This window comes from Stegodyphus dumicola, chromosome 1 (assembly GCF_044657685.1).
Source record: "Stegodyphus dumicola isolate Sdum_Otavi_A_Nest chromosome 1, ASM4465768v1".
In the NCBI taxonomy this organism is placed as follows: domain Eukaryota; kingdom Metazoa; phylum Arthropoda; class Arachnida; order Araneae; family Eresidae; genus Stegodyphus; species Stegodyphus dumicola.
In genome coordinates, this window is record NC_140768.1 from 25,977,186 (window position 1) to 26,001,959 (window position 24,774).

Below are 24,774 nucleotides of genomic sequence, written 5' to 3' on the forward strand. Positions count from 1 at the left end.
TTCGAAAAGTGTTATTTTTTTTTTTCAGATTTCGAAAAGTCGAAGTGATGACTTAATATTTGGTATGGAGTGAATTGAAAGATTTGGCCTTGGTTTACTTGAGTATGGCTAAGCACTCGAGGGCAATCTGCTTAAGGGGGCTCATACACCTTAAACCCCTTATGATCTTCGAATATATGACTGTTGCAAGAATTGGAATATTTTATTTATTTTAAAAGCAATTACTTCCAACTTTTTACAGCTGACTACATAATATAGCTGCTTTAGAAATTAGTAACCAGAAGGTGTGTGTTGTCACAAATATTTTTGTAATTTCATCCGCTTTGTGTCAAGAGTTGTCGTCATGTTTCCACCTGGCGTGCATGATATTTTAAAAATGGCCAATGGTACATTCTTGAAATTTAATGGAATTCATTATATGGGCACTATTTTCTAACTGAACCAAAAGTTTGATGAATATTATAATATTAAAAAACATATGAGCGAAAACAATGCAGATTTTTTTAATAAAATAAATTTTATAAAATCAAATCCAAATAAAATAAAAATTTAACATGAAATTCTTAGAATTTTAGGTTCACAGTAGTTTCCAAATTTTATAAAAGCTATATATTAAATATCGAATTAAATTATGCGACAGAATGTTTTAAACTGTGTCCGCAAGTTGGAAACATGACGAAAATTTTTGTCACAAAGCGGATTAAATTATAAAAATATTTGTGGCAACACAAACTTTCGATTACTATTTCAGAAAGCAGCTATATTATGTAGTCAGCTGTAAAAAGTCGGAAGTAATTGCTTTTAAAATAAATAAGTTATCCCAATTCTTGCAAAAGTCACATATTCGAAGATCTTATGGGTTTTAAGGTGTATGAGTCCCCTTACAGAAAGGGGTGCCTTCGCATAGGGCTTTCTAAGGAAAACTGACTCTTATATACGTTACACATGGGGACATGAATATCCATGTAACATGGGGACATTAATATCCATTTATAACTTATGAATAGTAGACAATTATTCCCACGTGTTGGTTTAAGAGAAGAAATTACATCATTGATATAGATATTAAACAATGTACAACTACTAACTACTGCCTGACGAAAAACCAGTTTGTAAATTAAAACATTTGGAGAAGGAATGTTCAATCTTTATCCTGCATGTCCTCTGGCTTGTGAAAGACCTAATCCAATTAAATCATTTTAATGAAACACCAATACTCAGGAGCTTTTCGAAGAGCTTTTCTCTCCAGAGCAGATCGTAAATTCCCTTAAATTCAACATAAAGAGCTGTCATAATGCTTCTGTCATCATACAGGTACATACCTAGATACATACGTAGATCTACCACGTCGTGGTGCACCTCGAGAATGCCTTGCGGCTAAGTCATCTACATTACTAGCGTGCACCCTTTCTACTCTTCATCCTTGGAACATACGTTTTAAAAAAATCTGATGTACACCACATGACTTCCTTGTACGAAATATTAAATTATACGCATATTTTCTTGCATTTCATTCAAACTTATTGGATTGAATTAAATCTACTTCGCCGACAGCGCATAAACCACAAAAGAATAAATACATTTTTTTTTAATTCATTCTAGTATTTGTTTACCATAGCGACACTCTGGCGCTAGATTTACTTAACAGTATTATATTTCGTCCATATTATAACTCATAATGCACAAAAGTTATAATTATTAAAGAATAGAATTATCTAATAGTTGTCGCATGTTCTATTCAAATGTCACATGTTCTATAATAAAGCTAGAATGATGTATAAAAGAAATTAAGCAAACAAAACAAAAAAGAAACAGTTTTTCACAGACGATTGAGTATATCTCATTTAATTCAGTTTTCACTTCGCGAGAAGGCAAAAATACATAAAAACTCAAAATATCTGTATTAAAAATTACAAAGTAAATCTTAAACGCTTATTTCCTCGAAAAAATTCCAGAAAGAATTAATCATGATTTAATTGGCAATAATAAATGAATGCGTTATCTTTGTTGTTGCGAAGCTAAGTTTCTCTAGATTGGCAACAAATCCACTAGTCTCCTGTTTCAAATGTAAACATCAGTGGCCGCCATAAAAAAGGCTTAGCGGCACTTAGACAACTTTAAAATTGTTGATAATTCTAAAAATATTGCATACAGATTTACTAAAGGCATAAAAACCTTAACCGGAACATAATACAATCATTTTTAAAGCAAAATATGTACAATTTACCAACATATAAGAGTAAAGAAACTGAGATTACTCAGCCGGGTAACAGAGTGGATATATATATAAATATATTTATATACGTTTTTTACCTCGTATTGCAACCAAAATACGAGGTGCAAATCTACATGTTATAGCAGTCCTATATACAAAATTTCAACGTTCTGAGGCTACACGTTTTTGAGTTATGCGAGATACGTACGTACGTACATACGCCAAGAAAAATTCTCTTCAGAATTAATTTTAAAGCAGTTTTATACTTTTGTTGGATGAAAAGAGTCTTTTACTCTGTCCCCTTACGTACACAAGTCACGCAAAAACATCGTTAAATTGCACTCGATAGCGGTTAGAATGGGTATTTTCGTTAAAATATGCTGCATGAAACTTTTCGCGATTACAATACTTCCTTTTTACTTCGTACAAGGAAGTAAAAATAAAGACGTAAATTATTTAATCAGATGTATGCTTGTTGCAATTAAATCGATCCCTTATTTAAACAATGTATCGTTTTGTTTGACAAAAATATGTTAACATTTATGCCGTGTTAGATAGCAACACATTGAGAACTCGTTATTTGCAAGATCGCTCTGCATTATAAAATAAAGATCTTACGGGATGTGAAATAAAATTACTTGTAGATCGCTTAATACCCTGATAGCGTAAAACAAAGTAACTTAATGCCCATCCCCAAATTGTAAAAAATTATTTATAGACGATTTTAATGTTAAAATCAGAATGGAAAACAATTCGTAGAAAAATTTGTTTTAAAAATGTACATTTGGTTTGGTTACTTCGTTGCGAGGTGTCTTGATTGTATAATCATTATGCGATTTAATTCTATTCAAAGTATCGAACTTGAAATTAACATATTCTTATATACACTGAAGTGACAAAAGTCATGGGATACCTCCTAATATTCTGTCGGTCCTCCTTTTACCCGGCGAAGTGCAGCAACTCGACGTAGCATGAACTCAACAAGTCGTTGGAAGTCCCCTGCAGGAATATTGATCCATGCTGCCTCTATAGACGTCCATAATTGTGAAAGTGTTGACGGTGCAGGGTTTGGGGCCCGAACTGACCTCTCGATGATGTCCCATAAATGTTCGATGGGATTTATGTCTGGCGATCTATGTGGCCAGATCATTCGCTAGAATTGTCCAGAATGTTCTTCTAATCAATCGCGAACAATTGTGGCGCGGTGACATGGCGCATTGTCATCCATAAAAATCCCTTCGTTGTTTGAGTACGTGAAATCCATGAATGGCTGTAAGTGATCTCCAAGTAAATGAAGGTATCCAGTCAATGATCGGTTCAGTTGCACAGAGGACCGAGTCCATGCCGTGTAAAAACAGCCCCGACCATTATGGAACCACCACCAGCTTGAACAGTGCCTTTTTGACAACTTGGGTCCATGGCTTCCTGGGGTCTGCGCCACACTCGAACCCTACCATCAGCTCTTACCAATTGAAATCGTGACTCATCTGACCAAACCACGGTTTTCCATTCGTACAGGGACCAACCAATAAGCTCATGAGCCCACGAGAGTCGTTGCAGTCGATGTCGTGCTGTCAGTAAAGCCACTCGAGTCGGTCTTCTGCTGTCATAGCTCAAGGAAGACAAATTTCGCCGTACCGTCCTATCCGACACGTCCCTCGTACGTCCCACATAGATTTCTGCGGTTATTTGAAGCAGTGTTGCTTGTCTGTGAACATTGACAACTCTACGCAGACATCGCTGGTCTCGGTAGTTAAGTGCAGGCGGTCGGCCACTGCGATGTCCATGGTGGGATGTTATGCCTAAAATTAGATACTCTGGACACACTCTTGACACTGTGGATCTCGGAATGTTGAATTACCTAACGATATCCGAAATGGAATGATCCATGCGTCTAGCTCCAACTACCATTCCGCGTTCAAAGTCTGTCAATTCTCGTCGTGCGGCCATAATCACGTCAAAGCCTGTTCACATGAATAACTTGAACACAAATGAAAGCCCTGCCAAAGCACTTCGCATTTATACATTTTCTACGCGATACTACTGCCATCTGTATATTTGCATATTGCTATCCCATGACTTTTCTCACTTCAATGTATATATATGTGTTTAATATTATATTTATTTGCAGAAGGTTAAGCTTTTGTTGGTGAGAGAATATTGGATTTCAGATGAAGTGAAGTTATGAATGTTTTCATTTAATTTTACTTATTTAATTATTTTTTTTTAGTTTCTTGCATGAGGCAATCGAAAGATGTGGAATATTAAAAGTTTTGAATTCCACGACGTTGTTTTATCATTTAATCAATTTCATTTACTATTCTGTTTGCACATAATAATGAATATTCACCACAGTAAACAAAAATTTACTATTCTGCTAAAACTCACTTCGCAGTGCTCTGATCTGATAAGTGTATATATTTATTTACTCAATAGTTATTTACAAGAATTTCTTATTCTACTATTTTGTGATGAATTATATAGATAGAACTATGTTTTTACTTGCAAAGCTGTCGGACTTTGTTTTACTCATCTAGTATCTTATCATATCATTTTACTATTCGTTTTACATAAAATAACGACATTTCACTACTGCAAAACTGAAAAGTTTCTATTCTGTTTACTTTTAAAAATCTCGCTTCTTAGTGTTTTCATTGCAGCCAAAAAAATTCGCCAAATTTTGAAGGCCAAAATAGTTTGGCGCGAACTTATCCCGCTTACGAAATATTAGCCACGTAGTACAATCAGCAGTTTGAAGTGTAACTACTGATTGTACTGTGTGATACTGTGAGCATCTAAACGATTATTTCTTCGAATTTTCCGCAAGTTCCAGAACTCTGAGTTGTTTCTTTTGATAAAGTAAATGTTTTCAACTTATCATCGAAGCTGTGTGCATTCAAGCTATCGTGAACCTGTAAGCATGCAACAATATATATTTAAAGACTAGAAGAAATTAACTAAATACAATACCATAACCTATCACATGATAAATATTCTTTGCCTACAGAAAGAATAGATATACTAAGAATAGGTAATCTGTAATTTTTATACTTTTCGTAGAAAACACCATTGTTACCGCTATAACAATGCCTTAGAATGCTATTAAATGACAGCATTCTGTGAACTGTCTAACTGACAAACTATATGGAAATAAAATTTAAATCCCTATGCATATTTTTTGCCAATACGTGACAGGAAATTTGAATAAAAAATGCGTAAAATGACCTAGCATAATGTTAACTAAAATTTAAATGGCTTCACGCTGTAAAATGTCAAACCTTATTTTTCAGTCATTTCTGATATAAAGTTTTATTCACGTTCTTTCTAAAAATGTAAATATCTATATGACATTTCAATATTTAGTCTGGATAAATTAGAAATGCCTCATTCGTCTATGTGAATACGATATTATACAAAACTGGATTAATCAATCAGTCAGGAAAGTGTATGAAATAAAAATCATCATTTCAGTTGAAGCTGATTTCATAAATTGCGGGTTTCAGTCAAAATCACAATAGCATATATTGCGTGATGTGGAAATAGGAATCAAAATATACAGCAAATCTAAAATATGTAATCCAGTCCAGCACGTTCTGAATTGCACTAAAATCCGAGTGTTACCTGACCACAAAAGCCGTCTGTAATTATATATTCTGTTAAAAAAATTTACAAATTTCTTTATGTCACTTCGCTGCCATTCTCCTGTCATTTTAAAATCATGAATTTGTTTCAAACACTTTACAGACACAAAAGCGTGTAATTAAAACTCGGACAACTTTTAATAAAGAAAGTCTTTAATATATTTTCTTACACATTTACGTTTTTTCTTTAACTGTATTTCAGACGTAGCACATAAAATGCTGACCAGCACATGACATTTGGCACGTGACAGGTACATGAAGGATTCCCTGTAAATGTAGTACCATTCAGTTTCTAGTAATGTAATATCATTACGTTTTGATTAAATTGTTAATTTCTAATAGTTAATTTTAATTTTGAAAACCTTTCCTTTAAATTCTTATTTTGACTTACTACTATTTGCCAGAATGTGATTTCAGTACCTCGTTTTATATAAATGAAGTAGAACCAGTATTTAAGGGGAAGTTCAATCCCTTCCGTAGAAGAGATAAGTTCTCAGTAGTGCGTGTTCTGCCTTCGGCCACGACATTGCTTGAAAGCTGTCTTACTATGTTCGGCTATAATCTTAAGTGCCTGTTAGAAGTTTAATTACGGCCTAACTAGGTTAGATATTTTTGTATAGCTTCGGCTAAAGTTTAGCTACTTAGAATTAGTTTAGATCCTTATTTTCTGTCTTAAGCCCAAATGGAGGCTTTCCTATAAGCCCGAGATGGGCCTTTTGTTAGCATGGCTTTGAGTGAATAAAAGGCCATTTTATTTATAGTGTACGAAGACCAGCGAATAGTCGGTAGATTCTTCACTCAAGTCTAGAAGGCAAGGCATTTATTTAAATGATAACGTAAGTTAGTCATGAACAGCACATAATTCGTGTAAAGTGTCTTTTTGAACTGGGTACGTGATTGAAAATTTTCAAGCAATAATAAATTTTCACTAATGTTTTATGAAAAATTTTAATCTTTTTTTATCACGATTAGGGCCTTGAATCAAGATTATATTCAGAAAAATCCAAGATTTAATTAAAGTTTCTTTCTTAATGGTGGAAGAAATATATTATAATTCGTGATTTAAATAATCAATTCCGAAGATGGTAAAAATCCTCATTAATCTGAATTAACTAGAACATTATAAAATCATTCTTTCTTTATCTAATGTGTGTTTAATAATATTTGTTCTAATGTAATGTAATCTGCATCACATTAGACCAAACACAACTGTAGTATAGTATGCAGGGCACAGAAAAATCGAGGTTATTCATTAATTAATAATTTCTGAGTGAATAGATAATCGACATATTGTTGGTAATGAAAAACGTACTGAACTTCTATAAACGCGAATGTTTATAAAGTGAGGATTCGTGTATTTCATATGAAACGATTGTGTCAATGATGTGTCGAGTCTTAAATCTGAAATTTTACTCCGCATTTAAATCGTAATATTTTAAATCGTAATATTTTAATCGTAATAATAATCCATCAATATATATTTTTCCTAAATACTAATAAAATATTTCTTTGCAGCAGATAATGCTATTTTTTAAGGGGAAGTTCCTCAAATATCAGAAATTCTGAAATGGAAGGGAAAAAAAGTAAGTTAAATTTTGATCTGCAAAAAGGTTGATTTTCAAAACTTCTCGATACCGTCAGAGTTTATCAGATGTAGGTGCACTATGCATGGAGTAATTGAAAACATAGCTTCTTTTTGTAATATTATAATGAGTTAAGATAAAACTCTGTACACCTTACTGCAGCCTGGCAGCTTCGAGAATTAAGAAAACAAATAAAAAAATATTTGTCCGGTTTTAGTATTTAATTTTTTTTCCATTTTTTCTTTCTTTCTTTCTTTCTTTTTTTTTTTTTTTTTTTTTTTTCATTTTTGATTTAATTAGAAATTTTCAGGGAGATTTCTGTACGCATTCCAAACTAAAATTCGCATATTAATCTTAAAGAACAGTTTTCACCAATTTATTATTGCAGTAGTTATTAATTAATCACTGACTTTCAGATTAATGAGGATTTTTACCATCTTCGGAATTGATTATTTAAATCACGAATTATAGGATATTTCTTCCACCATTAAGAAAGAAACTTTAATTAAATCTTGGATTTTTCTGAATATAATCTTGATTCAAGGCCCTAATCGTGACAAAAAAAGATTAACATTTTTCATAAAACATTAGTGAAAATTTATTATTGCTTGAAAATTTTCAATCACGTACCCAGTTCAAAAAGACACTTTACACGAATTATGTGCTGTTCATGACTAACTTACGTTATCATTTACCAACCTGGGCTGCCCTACCCCAGACGCATGGCAGCAAAGAAGGCTTTTATCGTTTAACTCTTTCGCATTGGTAGACGCTAGAATCTGTTCTCAAACATCTGAAAGTCCCATGTATGCGAATTTCTGCTCGAATGGTGTTACGTCACCCATGCCAAGTAGAATGCTAATAATAAACAGTTTCATGCTTTTTATTATTAGCATTCTACTTGGCATGGGCGAAGCATTCATTACTTCCCATGTATACGAATTTCTATTCGAATGGTGTTTCTTCATCCATGTCAAGCAGATTGCTAATAATAAACAGCTTCATACTGTTTCCATTAGCTTTCTACTCGGCATGGGTACTTACTTTAGCGTTAACAATAATCCACTTAAGCGAAGTGATTATTTCTCTCTTTGAGATCTTTACGCGGCCTCACCCATTGTGTGTAGTTTCTTCTAAAGGCAGTATTGCGACTGCGAACATCAGTAAAATGTTGAGGGTTGAGGTTAAACAGTTGCGAAAGGGTTTTTAGGCAGATGTTCTGGAACTTTAAGACTCACGGAACATTTTATCGAGTCAATTACTATGGCGCATCTCCTTAGGACTACTCTGGGATTTACAAGTTAATAGTGCTTAGAAGTAGGATAGGAAAGAGAAGAGGAGGTAGATAATAAAATAACGTAAAGGAAGAGACAACAAATGCAACATCCATTTAATGATGTTATTTAAAATTTTTTAAATTTACCATAATATTTTTAACTACCGCCAATACCCATGATATTGCCAAAATTTTGGCATACAAAAAGCTTATTTCTAAATTGGGGAAAACAGATCATTTGAATTATAGTAAGCTATCAATGAGAACAGCGATAAAAACCATCTATACAATAAACAGTTTGCGGATTACATTAGGTCAAATTAAAGTACAATTTGCTCATTATTTGTTATTCAAAATTTTTACTATCCATTGCAATAAATAATTTTTTAAAATTTTCTAGCTAACGATCACTTTAGTGCAACGATAGGCCTATTTTAAGACATAACATAAAGTAGCATGTAAATGTTTAAGAACCGTGTGGCTGCAATTTGGACACAACATCTTGTTATTCATTTAAGCGACTTCTGTATTTTGTTTTGATAATCGTATAGGCAAAGAATTCTGTTTCACAGAGCTATGTATTTGAAAAAGGCAGCAATAGTAATTTTGCTTTCTCACACAAGATTTTGAATTCAACATGTCAATAAACATGTCTAACCCAGTCCTAGAGAACTAAGGTAACTACATCTTCAAACTTTACACTTTTAAAACTTGAAATTATGTTAGTGCGTATATTGAAATTGGTTTAAAATGTTAAATACTGAGGGGTACATGGAAAAGCGTACCTTCTCAAAAATATACTTAAATAAATCGTAGTCATACGAGGTTTTTGCAATCGGAAAAATATTTATATGAGAAGTAAAATATTTATGAAAGAAATTTTCCTCGCAAAACCTTTCAAATCATCTTACGCAGTCGAAGTAAAAATCATCTTTACTCGGAGTAGATATTTTGCAATATTTGGGTTCTCCTCCTGAAAACAAAATGTTTACTTTCTCATGTGACTGAAATCAAAATAAATAAAAAAAAAATCTTTACTATGCAAGGTTCAGTGTATGATTCTATTACTCAGCTTTTTTATCGTTGAAAGCATATTACAATTCACTCGAAGGTGATTATTTGCATTTCTTATTTCATCCTCATAAATACTGCATTGCGAGTTCTCACTCCCTAAGTATATTTTCAAATAACAGCGAAAAGTGTATACGGAAATGGAAAAACAAACAAATTTATAAACATGAGATTTTCCTTTCCTGTGAATCAGGATTTCTTACGTAGTAAAGGAAGCAATGATTACATAGGACGTGAACATGATTTCATCAGACGTGATTTTCTTAACATTTTACTTACATTCTGGAAAATTTTAAAAATGCCTTTAAAAATACCGTTACCTAGTAATATTGGTAAGTACTTAGCTCCACTACAGTACTCAGATATAGTACTTACTATATTTAAACAATGACATTTAAGTACTTAGCTGTACTTTAGCTTGGTAAGTACACTCCTCAAAAGAATTAATAGGTATTGTAAGTCGTATATAATATAACGGTATAAGTAAATTTGCTTTAAAGGAGATGGAAGCAGAGAATCTTGCAAGTTTTATTCATTTTTACTTTTTACTCATTTTTACACTTTTACGTTTTTCAAACTTCGGAGTATGCAAATTTGAGTTTGATATCAAAAACGAAGCTTTAGTGGTTGAGAGTGAAATTTGGCTTTCAGCCTAATGAAAGATAAAGAGGAAAGGTATGAACTTCGGAGTATGCAAATTTGAGTTTGATATCAAAAACGAAGCTTTAGTGGTTGAGAGTAAAATTTGGCTTTCAGCCTAATGAAAGATAAAGAGGAAAGGTATGATCAACATTCAATACGTGCGTTGTTTTGATGACTGCGATGCCTCAACAACCGATTCAGAAGTTTGAAGATTTATCGGTCAGTTAGAGAGGGGTAAACAAGAGCCGAAATAGCAGAAGCCACTGGAGTTTCACAAAGTTTGATTTCCAGCATCTGGAGCCGTTTTTTGGAGACTGGAAATGCATGTCGAAGACAAGGGCAACGCCATAGATGTTCAATAACGTCGAATAAAGATCAATATTTAACACTAAGGAGGTTGAAGACACTGAAATATGAATGCCGCTCTTCTTGAACAGCACTTTCGTTCGATTCCACGTACCACAATTTCTACTCAAACTGTCCGAAACCGTCTCTGCGCTTTAATGTCAGTAATATCGTTGTCCAGTGATACGCACCATCGCGCCTACAGGGTGTGGACAATTTACAGTGTGAATTGGAAGAGAAATAAACGGCTCAACATTCATTTCTGTGATGAATCCCGCTTTTATATTGATCCTCATCATAGTCGTATTTTAATAGTCGTTTCATTAGAAACAGTCCTGAGTTCCTCCACAGAAGTTTCAGATTTCGCTGTGGAGGAGTGATTGTCCATGCCAACCATGAAGGACTCACTGACCTCCACATCATTCAGAATGGAGTTCTGACCGGTCGCCGATATAGAGATGCGATCCTCAGACCCATTGTAGATCCTTACCTGCATCAGTTGACTTCAGTTAATTAACGACAGTTGCTGGCTACATCGTGCTAACTTGGTGAATGATTTCTTTTCCCAGGGAGGAATCTGACGAACGGAATGGTCTCCGGACATGAAGCCAATACAACATGTTAGGACATGCTAGGCAGATGAGTTGCTAACCCTCTACCACCCCACAAACGCTCCAAGAATTGCAAAGAGTTCTTCTGGAAGAGTGGAACAGAATACTACAGTTTCTTATTAAGGGGCCTCATACAGCTTAAACCCCTTATGATCTTCGAATATGTGATTGTTGCAAGAATTGGTATATTTTATTTATTCTAAAAGCAATTACTTCCAACTTTTTACAGCTTACTACATAATATAGCTGCTTTCTGAAATAGTAATCAGAAAGTTTGTGTTGCTACAAATATTTTTGTAATTTAATTCGCTTTGTGCCAAAATTTTTCGTCATGTTTCCACCTCGCGCGCATTATATTTTAAAAATGGCTAATGGTCCATACTTAAAATTGGATGGAATTCTTTATATGGGCACTGTTTTCTAACTGAACCAAAAATCTGAAGAATATCTTAATTTTAAAAAACATTTATGCACGAAAACATCACAAATTTTTTTAATAAAATGCATTTTATAAACTTTAACTAAGGATAACTGTTAAAAACTTAGGCTAAACATCACACAATCTTAGAAATTCTTAAAAAAAATTAGTCTGATTATCTTCTAAAAAAATTTAAAATCTAACAATCGCAGTTTAGCGCAAAGATACATACGAAGCTTACATAGCTTAAAATGGCATTTTCTAATCAACAGCCGTCTACAGATTCTAAATCAGAGCTTCAGTTTTGAAGAAAACTATGAAGACCAATGACACGTTTTTTTTATTTCCAAAAACGCTTTTTGAAAAATAACTGGCATAAACGTACTTCTATCATGTGATTTTGATTTAAAAATGAATCTATTCTCATACAACACTTCTATCCTTTGTCTGTTTTGTACCATACTTTGGACTTTCTGCTTCGTTTTTTTCTCTGTTTGCTTATAAACTTTATAACCTAAAATGCACATAAATATTTTAAAACAAAGTACTAAGTAAATAACTGCATAATACAAGTATATGTATTCTGTGTAAGAACTGAATTATTAATTTTAAAATTTTCAGATTGATTGGTAACAGGTGGGTAAACGAGGCCATAATTTAACTAATAGGGCTAGAATGGTAGCATATAACGTTGTATAAATTACTCCCAGCATTATCCAGTCAGTCTACTGCATAAAACTGACTCAATGCTTTACATAAAACTATCTGTAGATAGCAAAAATATTTAAGACAGGTTGCGCTTAAGAATGAATCAAGGTCTAAAATATGGGTAAAAAACTTACTCAAAAACGTCTTCTTTTCAGCATTACGCTTCACATGCCAGTGACGTGTTTTAGAGGTCCTGTAAAAGAACAAGTTACATTAAAGATTACATTTTGCAACTAAGTAATAACTACATCTACAAAAAAGTTCTGAACAATTGTTTTAGGTTTTTCGTTTAAAGGTGGCGATTAGCGTGATAAATACATAACGTTGAAACATTTTTAGACACAGTTTTCTATGCCTTTATGCTTCAAATGTTCTTGTAGCAGACAGAAAAAAATTGCAAAAGCGTCTTTCGTTTCCGTTATCTAGCGTGGAACAGCATTTCATATAAAATTGGAATAATTATTCATACAACAAAATTTTCTTCCTAGCGCAGGAAGTTTTTTTTTTTTCCTTTTAATTTTGTTGTTGTAGCACATGAATAATTTTTCAAGGTTATTATTAGATCGAATGTATTTACCAGGTTAAAGTAACTGCACGCATTCCAATTTTCTAAATAAAAATGGAAGAATATTTTTCTGCACTTTGTCTTTTATCTGACAAGAACAGTAACTTTTCTTTCCATGTTCCTTTATCCAATTTTGTTTGATCCCGATTTTTAAATACAACAAGACTCAAATTATCTGGGCTGTAGTTATCCGGAACACGAATTGGCCCACCAGCGGCCGAGCGGTAAAGACGCTGAACACTGGTAGTTCGGTCTGAGGTTCGAATCCCGCGAACGGGCTGGCTGCATGGGCGTTTTCGTGGTTTTCCCCATGTGTAACGTGTATACGAGCCAGTTTCCCTTAGAAAGTCCTCCACGAAAGGCATCCCTCCCTTTAGGCAGATAGCCCTCGTGTGCTTTGCCATAATTAAATACACCAACACACCAACACCGGAACACGAATTATCAAAATTACTTGCTGTAGTCTTAACCCAAATAAAATTTTTCTTACTTTTAAATCTTATATATATATATATATATATATATATATCTGTTTATATGTTTTAAAATTTTCATCCACTAAAGAAATATATAAAATTATATGAATACCACACTTCTACGGTCTATTAAATTATACACATTTTTGCTGCATTTTATTTAAACTTGTTCCCTCGAATTTCGTTAGAGATATATTTTTCATTCAATTAATTCAGTTCTCGCTGCGCAACAAAGCAAAATGCACAAAATCTCAAAGCATCTTCATTGATAATTGTAGAAATCAGAAAAACATGAAACACTAATATATCAAATGCGGTTAAAAAAGTAAAATAAGTAAATAAATAAATTATAGGTAGAGTTTCTACGCAAAAGCAAGAAATTTGGCCGAGGGGGGAGAAAACAGATTTTTCGGTGAACAAAACTGAAAGATTACTTTTGGACTCATTCGATTAAAAGACACTGAAGTTGGTACACCAACTCACTTAATTCACGCTTCTGCTAAGAGTTTCAATTGTAAAAAAATGGAGGCCCTATTAAGCTTAGCATCACTTATACTTCAACTTGCTAACATTTCTACAACTGTTACATGCAGATTAAATACCCGAAACATGAAACAACAAAATTAAACCACTTTTAAAGCAAAAAATGCACAGTTTACCAACATATAAGGAAACGAAAGTAAGCTCACCGATCCGGATAACAGAGTGAGTATATAAATTCCTTTTGGGACCGCCGGTTGCAGCAAGAAAGGGAGGTGCACAAAAACATGTTATAGCAGTCGAATACACAGAATTTCAACGTTGTAAAGCTACTTGTTTTCGCCTTCTTCGAGGTACAGGCAAACAGACGTCACGAAAACGTTTCTGAATCCATTTCACAATCCGTTTTGGTATAATGAGTCCTATATTATATTCGTACGTACAGATGTCACGCAAAAAACATCGCTGAAATAGATTCGAGAGCGGACAAAATGGATATTTTCTTTCAAATATGATAACGGAAACTTTTCGCAATTACAGTATGTCCTTTACTTCGCACGAGGAAGCAGTAATATATTTAAATATTTTTTCGCGTATTTACATTACGTATTTAAAAGTTCTTTTTTATATCGATAAAAGTATAATTAATTTTATTAAACGGAAGTAAGTTATGTATTTTGCTTCACTAAACAAAAAAAAAAATTTGTTTCACTTAATTTAATCCTGGGGTTATAAAAATAATCATGTGTATTTAGTCTTGAGTGGAGATGAATAAAAAGTTAGTTTAATTGTTTTATTTGAGTTTAAAACTGAAGCAGATTATGTATTTAAGCAAAAAAAAAGTTTCTTCCAATTTTGTTCCAAAAAACTATGTTTTGTACTTTTCTTTTGAAAAATTAAAATGCAAGAGCTATCTGTTTATTAACTAGTTTTATTGAAATAAAGTACAATAAACAAAAGGAAAAAGAAAACAAAGCCAAAAAGTCCTTACTTGGTATTAGAATGAATATTTTTTTGACTAAGGGAAAAAAGGACAGCCTACCGAGTCGGTTGTAGTAGCCCTTCTGCTGCTCTAAAAGAACCGTTTGTACGTAATAACACAAAATTTGGGTTGCATAGCTACTACGTCTGAAATTTGAGTACAAATTCTTACGGGATTCTTTTCTGTCAAGTTTAAATAAAGTGTCTATGTTAGGCTATGTTAATTTAACTTTTATTTACTCATGTTTTGAATTGCATTGATTACTATTAGACAAGTACAGATGACTATTCGAATAAGGCTGTAGTATCTAGTAACGCATTTATTATCAGTGCTTATTAAGCAGTTGCTAACGGGCATGTATGATGCCTTAACTATCTGGAACCTTAAACTTTAATATCTAAACATTTCAAATGTTTGGTTTGTTGAGACAGTTTACACCGTCACAGCTAAAACATGTAGTTTGTTAAACTTGTATGTAGCAACTAGTAAATACTAGGTTATACATAATGTTTAGGAAACTTAATACTGGGAATGAAATTAGACATTGGCAATTTATGATGGTAGTGAAACTCGGTTTTTATCAGTGTTTATCTCCCAGATGAAAGTTCCAAAATTCCATTTGAAATACGTACAATTTTGTCTTTTAGTTCTCTAAATGTATAACAGATGACAGTACTAGTATTCATTCATGGAAATAATGAAAAATAAAAATTCTTTGCATGTCTAATTTTGAAAAAGTTTTTTTTTTTTTTTTTATTTTTTATTTTTTTTATTTTTTTATTTTTTTATTTTTTTTATTTTTATTTTTTTTTTTATTTTTAATGCAGTTTAATTCACCTGAACAACAAATTTTGGCGTTAGAATGAATATTTTTATGTCAAAGTTTCATTTTATAATAAAAATTATTATTTGAATTCATATATATTAATTAAGAATGGTTGAATTTAAAAGGTGGGACAACTAATTTCCACCGCGCATGTAGGAATTGCTGCTACTAGATGGCAGCACCGTTCAAATATTTTTAAATTCAAGTATGTTCATTTTATATGTTGATAATGCAAATTTATATTTTTTTAATAAATTGCAATAATGTTGAACAATAACAATAAACTAATAATGGTTACCTTTTTATAACCATTATTAGTTTATTTTTATTATTGTTGCTTAAGAAAGGAAATACAAGAACTCACTTGTTCCACCAGATAGGTAATGAACCTTTCAGAAGTAAGCAAATACCTCAGCAATACATAACAGCTATAATACATATGAATAAAACAACACAATAAATAATATATGACACTAGATCTGGAAAGAATAGCGAATATATTGTTTCGGATTTTGCATTTAATTAGCAATTTTTAGTATAATTGTAATGAAAATCGTTTAATTTCCCCGTGTAATGCAGCGCGTGACGAGTTTTTAAGAGAAACTACGCCGAAAAAGTAAGAATACTGGAGCACGTGCATTTTAATAAATAGATATCTGGTAATTTATATTTAAACTGAATAAATGTAATTGACTACTGTGTTAGCGGTGATTGATATTGTATGATATTGTGATATTGTACTCATATCTAAGAGAAAAAATCCAGCATTGTGTTTCATTTCTTGTGACAGGAATAAATTTTTTAAACTTTTTATCGCACTTTCGCAATCAATCTATTACGAAGGAGTACGCAGGCAACAACTAAGGTTTATATATATTTAACTGTTATCAACCAATATAAAACTAAGGTTTATATATATTTAACTGTTATCATACGTTTCATGAAAATAAATGTTATTATCTTTGTTATCAAATTTAATCAATTGTACTTATTTGTCCTTGATATTTTATGTATGGCAATTTTCATAAATAACAAAAATATTTTTATTTTCCGATTGATTATGGAATTATACGTTCAGTAACATTCCCAAGTAACAAAAAGATTTTTATAAAAACTGTTTCAACACTTTGCTAATGGGTTTGTGACCAAATAGATCAAAGTTTTATGCGGCTTACGAAGAAGGGAAAAAACAATTTACAAAATGTGTTTTCACAAATTCTTAAATTAAGTTTTCTTAAATTAAATTCAAATTCCACATTTTTATGCTCATCATTAGTGAATCGGTACTTTTCCTTTTCGCCAACGCGAATCTCGCCAAGCAGATTTTGTTGGCGACAATTTACAGAGTATTCGCATAAAAAATGTTAACAAATGTTAGTTCTAAGAATGTTTTATTTTGAAGGTATAAACATTTTAATATCGTTTAAAATTTGCTTGAAAAGCCAATAAATAAAGACAAGAAAATGTGTAAGAGGTCATTAATTTAAGAATTTACTATGTTTTCATGGTTCAACATCCTGATTCGCCGGTTCGATCCCAACTGATCTCATCTGACGTAAATTACGCTACGAAAGTTTAATTCTCTCAGTAATTATGTACATTAATTTCAAGTTAAACCTTAATTTGGAATACAAGGTTTAAATGCAAGAATTATTTCAATTCGTACAAATAGCTTACTCAGAAATTATGTAAAACCGCAGTGCTTTACTTCGCTAGTGCATTCTCATTAGGATTGATGAGTTTAACCCTTGACGTTGCCTTTTCTTTATTTTTGCCTTCGGGTAGTGTTGTGATTGTATCCTAAATGACTTAATTACCGCGAATGGCCTTAGGGCATAAAATTGAACTATCTGGTAAAAATTATATGTAACTGTAATCCAGTATTGAAAAAAAATTCAATCATATAAGAAATGGCTGCGACGTGTTTTGAAAATGAGTCGTAAATGGTTACCAGTGAGGATAGTCCGTTTGTCATTAACTCTACCATTATTGGCGACTTTATCGCCTGTGCCGTCAAAACGGAAAAGTACCTTTTTTTGAGTGATTAATTTGGTGTCGATAATTTTTCGAAATTTATTTTTATTTTAATTAAAATTTCGAATCGAATGTAAATAAAAGTACATTTTTTTAAATTTTGGGATGAGAAGGAAATAAAGGAATCTTGATTATGATGGTTAATCTGCATTTATAAAACAGCTCTTCACGACACGCTTAAAAGCTAGTAATTACAAAACTCTCCATGAATTTAACGCCCGAAATTCATTAAATATTTTAACAATTGGTCGTTTTTGCTCTACGATTCACTACGACAAATAATTATCAAAAATGTTTTATACAACAACCACATCCTAATATTAAAAGAGCTTTCATAACATTTTCTGAATTACATTTAATTGAATTTTGAGTATACGCTTAGATCAATGCTTAAGGAAGTAAAGCCTGCAGGACTTTTTTTTCCAAAGCATTGTGTAATGGGATACTTCAGTTAAAAGATATAAAGAGAAAGAGTAAGGTAAGTTCACAAACTGGCTAGAGTAATATTGCTTGCAGCTTCTTTCTACACTTTTGACTTTGACTAAAACTTAGGAGAAGAGAGGTTTCCGGGTGGTTTATTCGAGACTTTTATCTACCCAAGAGCTGAATTGTACTTTTGGTAAATGGAAGCAGATAAACTTTAGTTAGGTTTGGTCTGAGAGGACTTTGGTACATTTTGTTACTTGGCTACACTAAGTTTCTTTTATTAGTATATTATTTAAGACCTTTCCTGTATTATTATTAATTTAATAATAAAAGTTATTTTAGTTTGAGAGCTTTAGTAATCTAAAAGTGTTTCAAAGTGACTTTCTGTATTTATCTTACTTACATAATCCCTATTACGCGGTTACAGAGATTTAAGCTTGGAAACTTTGCTTAGAGGAATAACTGAAAACATTGATGGTATTCTACGCTCTTCTGAGAACAGGATAAAATCTGTAATACATAATAAATAATAATTTTAATAATGAATAATCGTCGGCCTTTAATGTCAGCTCCGATGTATAATATACTAAGCGTGAACTTTCGCAGCCTACGTGCGTTTGGTCTTGAAATTTGGCAGGAAAGTAGAGCATAATACACATGAGGGAGCCGCCCAAGTGGTTAGCGACGAAGAACACGGGTTCATATCCCGGAGACGGCATGGATGTTTATTAATGTATAGTGTCTGTTCGGCATAGGGGCTTTCTAAATACGCTGCGAACAGGAAGTCCTCTCTAGTAGAGAAAGTCTTATGTGCTAGGGGAAGAGATGTGGAAGATTCTCGAATCCATCCTCTCCATCAACATTGGGGGAGCAGCTGAGCAAAGCCGTACTTTCATCTGTATGGTGCTCAAGGGTTTTCCTAACGACACATGCTATTTTATACTCTTTGCCACGAGGAATATTTTGGGACTGTTATATTTTACTGTCAAACAAGTAAGATAAGTCACATAAATCGCTTAGGAACCTGTGGAGGACTGCAATTTTTACGCGTCATATTCTAGAGTCAAAGTTCAGCATACATAGGTATTGTAGAGATATTAGGATTTTTTTGGAAGCCAGAGAGATGAAAAATTAGCATTCGCCTTCGGCCAGGAATCGAACCACGGACCTCTGGTATACCGGCTCAGCGTACAGAAATACTACACCACGAAGGCACGCTAGGGAGGCGGGAGAAATACCTCATGCGCTCCCCCTTTTTAAAGGGCGACTGGGGTTTTTAGGGGACCCAATCGACAAATCCTGGGTGGGGAGAAATCATCATCCACCACCCTTTTAGTTCGGGCTCCACTGTAGAGACATTAGGCATTCTTTGGATGCAGGCAAGGTGAAAAAATAGCAAACGTCTTCGCCGGGATTCGAGCCACGAACATCTGGAATACCGGCCCAGCGTGCAGAACCACTACACCACGAAGGCAAGCCAAGAAGGTGGGAGAAATGCCTTATAAAATTATTGATATTGCAAGCTCCGCCAATTTATAACATTCATGGACTGGACTGTATTATGGCAAAGCACTCGTCAGCCATCTGCCAAAGGAAAGGGATGCTTACTTGGAGTACTTCCTAAGGAAAACTGGCTTGTATACACGTTACACATGTAGAAAACACCAAAACGCCTATGCAGCCAGCCCGTTCTCCGGGATTCGAATCCCGGACCAAACTACCAGTGTTCAGCGACTTTACCGCTCGGTTGCTGGTGGGCTCCAATTTAGAAAAGAAAAAACAATATAAATACGGAGGTTGTTCACACATTTTTGTAACGATTTTCTAAAGATTTATATCTAAACACACCTTAGAATTTTATTTTATTATATGATTAGTCCGAAAGCCCTTTTGCTGAAGTATGTATCACATAACATCTCAGCCGCTGGTAGGCTATCACCGCGTGTGTTTTCCTATAAAATTATCATTTCTGGCAAATTTTGAATTGCAATTGGATTTAATACATCTCTTTGATAATTCGTTTTCGTGTTTCATGAACTTTACTGTAAAACAATTATTTCTCCCAAATTTTAAAGTGAAGTTGGATTCAATACATCTTTTGTGGTGCTAAGCTTTATAAAAAAACCCCTTCTCTCTACTGGTAACACGCAGTAACACGCATTGAACATGCGATAGATGCAAATGGAATGCTGCGAACAAATACTGTGAGTTAACTGTATATTTCTTTTCCCCATGTTTCATATAGCCTGTATACCAAGATAACTGATATAAGTCTATCAGAACAAGTTCTACATAGTGCTAAATAAGGTACCTAAAATAATAATCAGCCTGTGTATTGCTAATCTCATTCTCCCAGAATCTGAAAGAAAAATGGTATTACAAATATCTGAAACATACATTTGACCTAGATATGGATGTTCACGTATTTGAATAGCACAAACGTAATTACCTTGGCATAATAAATTCTCTTATTACTTACATTTTTCTTCAAATAAATTGGTTTGTATTGAATTAGAAAATACATTTTAATAAAACACTAACATAAATGAATTCTAAACGTAAATGGGTGGTCGTTTTTGATCCGCGGATTCAATTTCTTTCAGATTGGTAATTAAGCTTCTAAAATTTCTGATTATTCATTATCGTGCATCTTTTACTGAATTCTTAAAACTTTCATTTTTAAAAATGCTTCCATTTCTTTTTATATAATATCTTTTAATAAGTTGCACTCAAGTGTAACTCAGATATGCCCATATTTAGTATTCATTTTTACCCTTAATGTGCAGTCCTCATTCTAATCGCGAAAATGTCGTTAAGTAATTAGAAAGTAATTATTTCTAATTTAGCAATAAATTATTTCTACTTCTTGCTTCGAGGACCAAAAAAATATTAAATAAGCAGCAATTAGGTTTTGCTTAAAGAACAACAGGAAAAATAAGAGAGATAAAAAAAGGAAAGAAAAATATATATTTACAATAATTAGGGAATAATAATGTGCATTAGCTTTCGGCTGAAACAAATTATTTTACAAGTCAGCGCTGATAATGTATTAATTGATATAAATGAGTATTTGCGTAAAAGCTGAAAAATGAATTATTTTTAATGTATTATTATAAACGTTAATAATCTCAGAGCAAGTGTAAGAAGAAGTGTTAGTGTTATCTTCTCCCCTCGGGTTGAGGTCTACCAGCTACATTAATATAAAAACATATAAAAATGTTTATTAGTTTAGTTTATTTGAATAACAAGTAAATAAATTAATGCAATATACCTATATTGTACTTAAATATTTTTTTTAACGAATGCGTTGCTAAAAAGGATTTTTAACTTTAATTTAAATTTTGGCAGAATACTGAAACCCTTCGGATTTCAAAGACCATCAGACACAAGTGAATTTTCTTCATCAGAAAAGTTTTCCAAAATGGGAGAACCGACAAACATTTTGTATCAAAAACATTAGGCGAAGCAAAGAGAATCAAACGTACCTCTATCTTTCGAGAAAAGTAGAACTAAAATGTGGAAAAGTATAGTATAAGATATTAGAGTTCTAAGGGAGCTAGAAAGAATTAAATTGAAACAAATTTCACTAAGCAAAGAAGATACATTTTGGTGAACGTGAAAAGCTTCAAGGAAACATAATTCACCAACTGAAAAAAACTACTAGTTTATTTTTGCAGAAAAAAAGTCAAAAATCTCATTAAATCCTCAAGTACGATTAAGTATCGAAGGTTTGTTTTGTAAGGATTATTTTACGTTTTTAATAGTTAACATGCTTTATCGTCCATTCTCGTTTTCCACCTACTATTCCCTTCCATAATAAGTTTATAGTATCGCGTTACGTGTAATTTAGGTAGAAAGAGTATTTAAAGGAATGTCTCGCTTACTTCAGAAGAAGAACTTATAGGAGTTTTTAGTGACACATGTTTGCCGTCAGGCTGCTTCGTTGCCTAAAGCTAACTACGCTCGGTCGTATTGTACCGGTTACAGCCGAAAACATCGCGGACGAAAACGTCGCGGAGAAAACAACGCAAGGCGAAAACATCGTGCTACAAAACATCGTGGGGGGAAAACATCGCAAAGAGAAAACATCGCAGTTCTAAAACATCGTGGTACAAAACATCATTGTCGAAAATAAAGCGGTTCAAAAACTTCGCAGTTTAAAAACATCGCCGTCGAAAATATCGTGGTAAAAAATAAAGTATCTATAAATCATCGCATGACGATAACATCGCAGACATGCTTTTTTCAGGCTTTAATAACTGTAAATGGATATTCCCATAATGATTTGTGAGCGCAAGTGATGTAAGGAAGGATAATTTTTACTTTCAAATTTTTTTATTAACTAATAAATTTTTGCTGAAAAAATAAGAAGGAAACTTAAGCATAGAAAATTAAATGCAACTTAATAGATTATACTTTTTATGAAAAATTACCTGTAAAATCTTTATAAAAAATTATTTATTAATGGTCTTTGTTAGTTAACTATGTCGATTTAAAATTTTATTAAGTGCTATAAGTTGCATTAATTTTCTATGCTTAAGTTTTCTTCTTATTTTCTCAGCAAAAATTTAATATTTAATAAAAAATATGAAAGTAAAAATTATCTTTCTTTACATCTTGCGCTCACAAATCATTATGGGAATATACATTTACAGTTGTTAAAGCCTGAAAAAAGCATGTCTGCGATGTTATCGTCATGCGATGATTTGTAGATACTTTATTTTTTACCACGATATTTTCGACGACGATGTTTTTAAACTGCGAAGTTTTCGAACCGCTTTATTTTCGACGACGATGTTTTGTACCACGATGGTTTAGGACTGCGATGTTTTCTCTTTGCGATGATTTCTCCCACGATGTTTTGTAGCACGACGTTTTCGCCTTGCGTTGTTTTCTCCGCGACGTTTTCGTCCGCGATGTTTTTGCCGCGATGTTATCGGCGGACACCATTCTACCTGCCTGCTGATATCCGTCGGTTTATTGAATTAAGGGCCAACTGAGTTAAATGATTTTGTACAGCTTCGGCTATGTTTAGTTTAGCATTAGGTTGGTTAATTATTTTCATTTAAAGTCCGAGCGGAGACTTTTATGTAAACCTAAGAAAGGGGCCATCTGTATTTTTGAGATCATAAAGGGTGAATTTAACTTTTGTTTGTCCTTTACACACTTGGAATGAGCGATAAGTTGCTACATACATCCTTTGTCATAAAAACTCCAGGACAATTATTTTTTTTTTTATTTCTGAATCTCTGAGTACTGAAAAGGAACGAATATTATTTTTATGTTACCTGGTATGCATTCGTACTTGAAATGACCTTGGCCATGTTTCCGCGCAAACCTACTAGGAGGGAAGGCTGAGCTTAGCAACACACTGTTCGGATTGTTGTTGCATTCGTTAAGGTGGCACAATGGATGCTAATTGTGAACAAAGAGTGAACTATAAGTTCTGCGTGTTTCTTAACAACTGCCACTTGTAGGTACATACAGTGGATGGACAAAAATATGGAAACACCTTGTGAAATGCATGTTTGAAAAGAAAGATTGATTTTAATGAAAGATGTAGGTGGCGCTGGTAAATGTGCTAAACAGTTCAGTTGTTGTCGGAGTACTGTTATGTGAGGTTGTCATTGCATTCTGTCAGAGTTAACAGACTTCGAACGTGGGCAAATTGTTGAAGCACGTATGGTAGGTGCTTCCGTAAGCAAGGTACCCGAGGTGTTTAGTGTTTCAAGAGGTACTGTATCGAAGATTTATTCCGCATATATGAAAAGCGGAAAAACATCATCTGCTAAATCACAGCGCGGACGAAAGTGTGTCCTGAGTGATCGTGACAGACGATCATTAAGGGCAATTGTGACGAAAAATAAGAAGACCACAGCTGCAAAAGTTACTGCTGAAATGAATGTAGAAGGGAGCTTCATGAACAGGGAATTGCTGGCCGTGCTGCAATTGAGAAGCCACTCATCAGTGATGCTAATGCCCGTAACAGGAAAAGTTGGTGTTTAAGTCATAAAGCCTGGACTATAGAGCAGTGGAAGCGAGTAATATGGTCTGACGAGTCTTCTTTCACATTGTTTCCCACTTCTGGCCGAGTTTACGTCTGGAGAACGCCATCTCAAGCCTATAATACAGAGTGCTTGTTGCCAAGAGTGAAACATGGCGGGGGTTCTGTTATGTTTTGGGCAGCCATATCGTGGTTCTCTGCTAGCCCCATGATAACTGTGTCAGGGCACATGACTGCCAAGACTTATGTGAACATTTTGGCCGATCAATTGTTCCCATGGTACATCATCCCATGGTACATCCATTTGTTCCCCGATGGTGATGGTGTCTTCCAAGACGACAAAGCCCCTGTTCACACAGCTCACATTGTCCAGGACTGGTTTTCTGAGCACGAGGATGAGTTGTCCCATCTCCCCTGGCCACCACAGTCACCAGACCTGAATATTATCGAACCTTTGTGGTCTACATTGGA

At 33.5% G+C, this 24,774-nt stretch overlaps 1 protein-coding gene across 3 annotated transcripts in view; it reads right to left on the reverse strand.

The window, feature by feature from the left end:
* Positions 1-24,774, reverse strand: part of LOC118185305 (dopamine D2-like receptor) — an 865,565-nt gene that overhangs the window by 474,559 nt on the left and 366,232 nt on the right. For all 3 annotated transcript variants that reach the window (XM_085813823.1, XM_085813831.1, XM_085813828.1), the window contains one exon: positions 12,645-12,703. The gene's annotated coding sequence lies outside the window, so the exon portion shown is untranslated. The remainder of the gene's footprint in view (positions 1-12,644; positions 12,704-24,774) is intronic.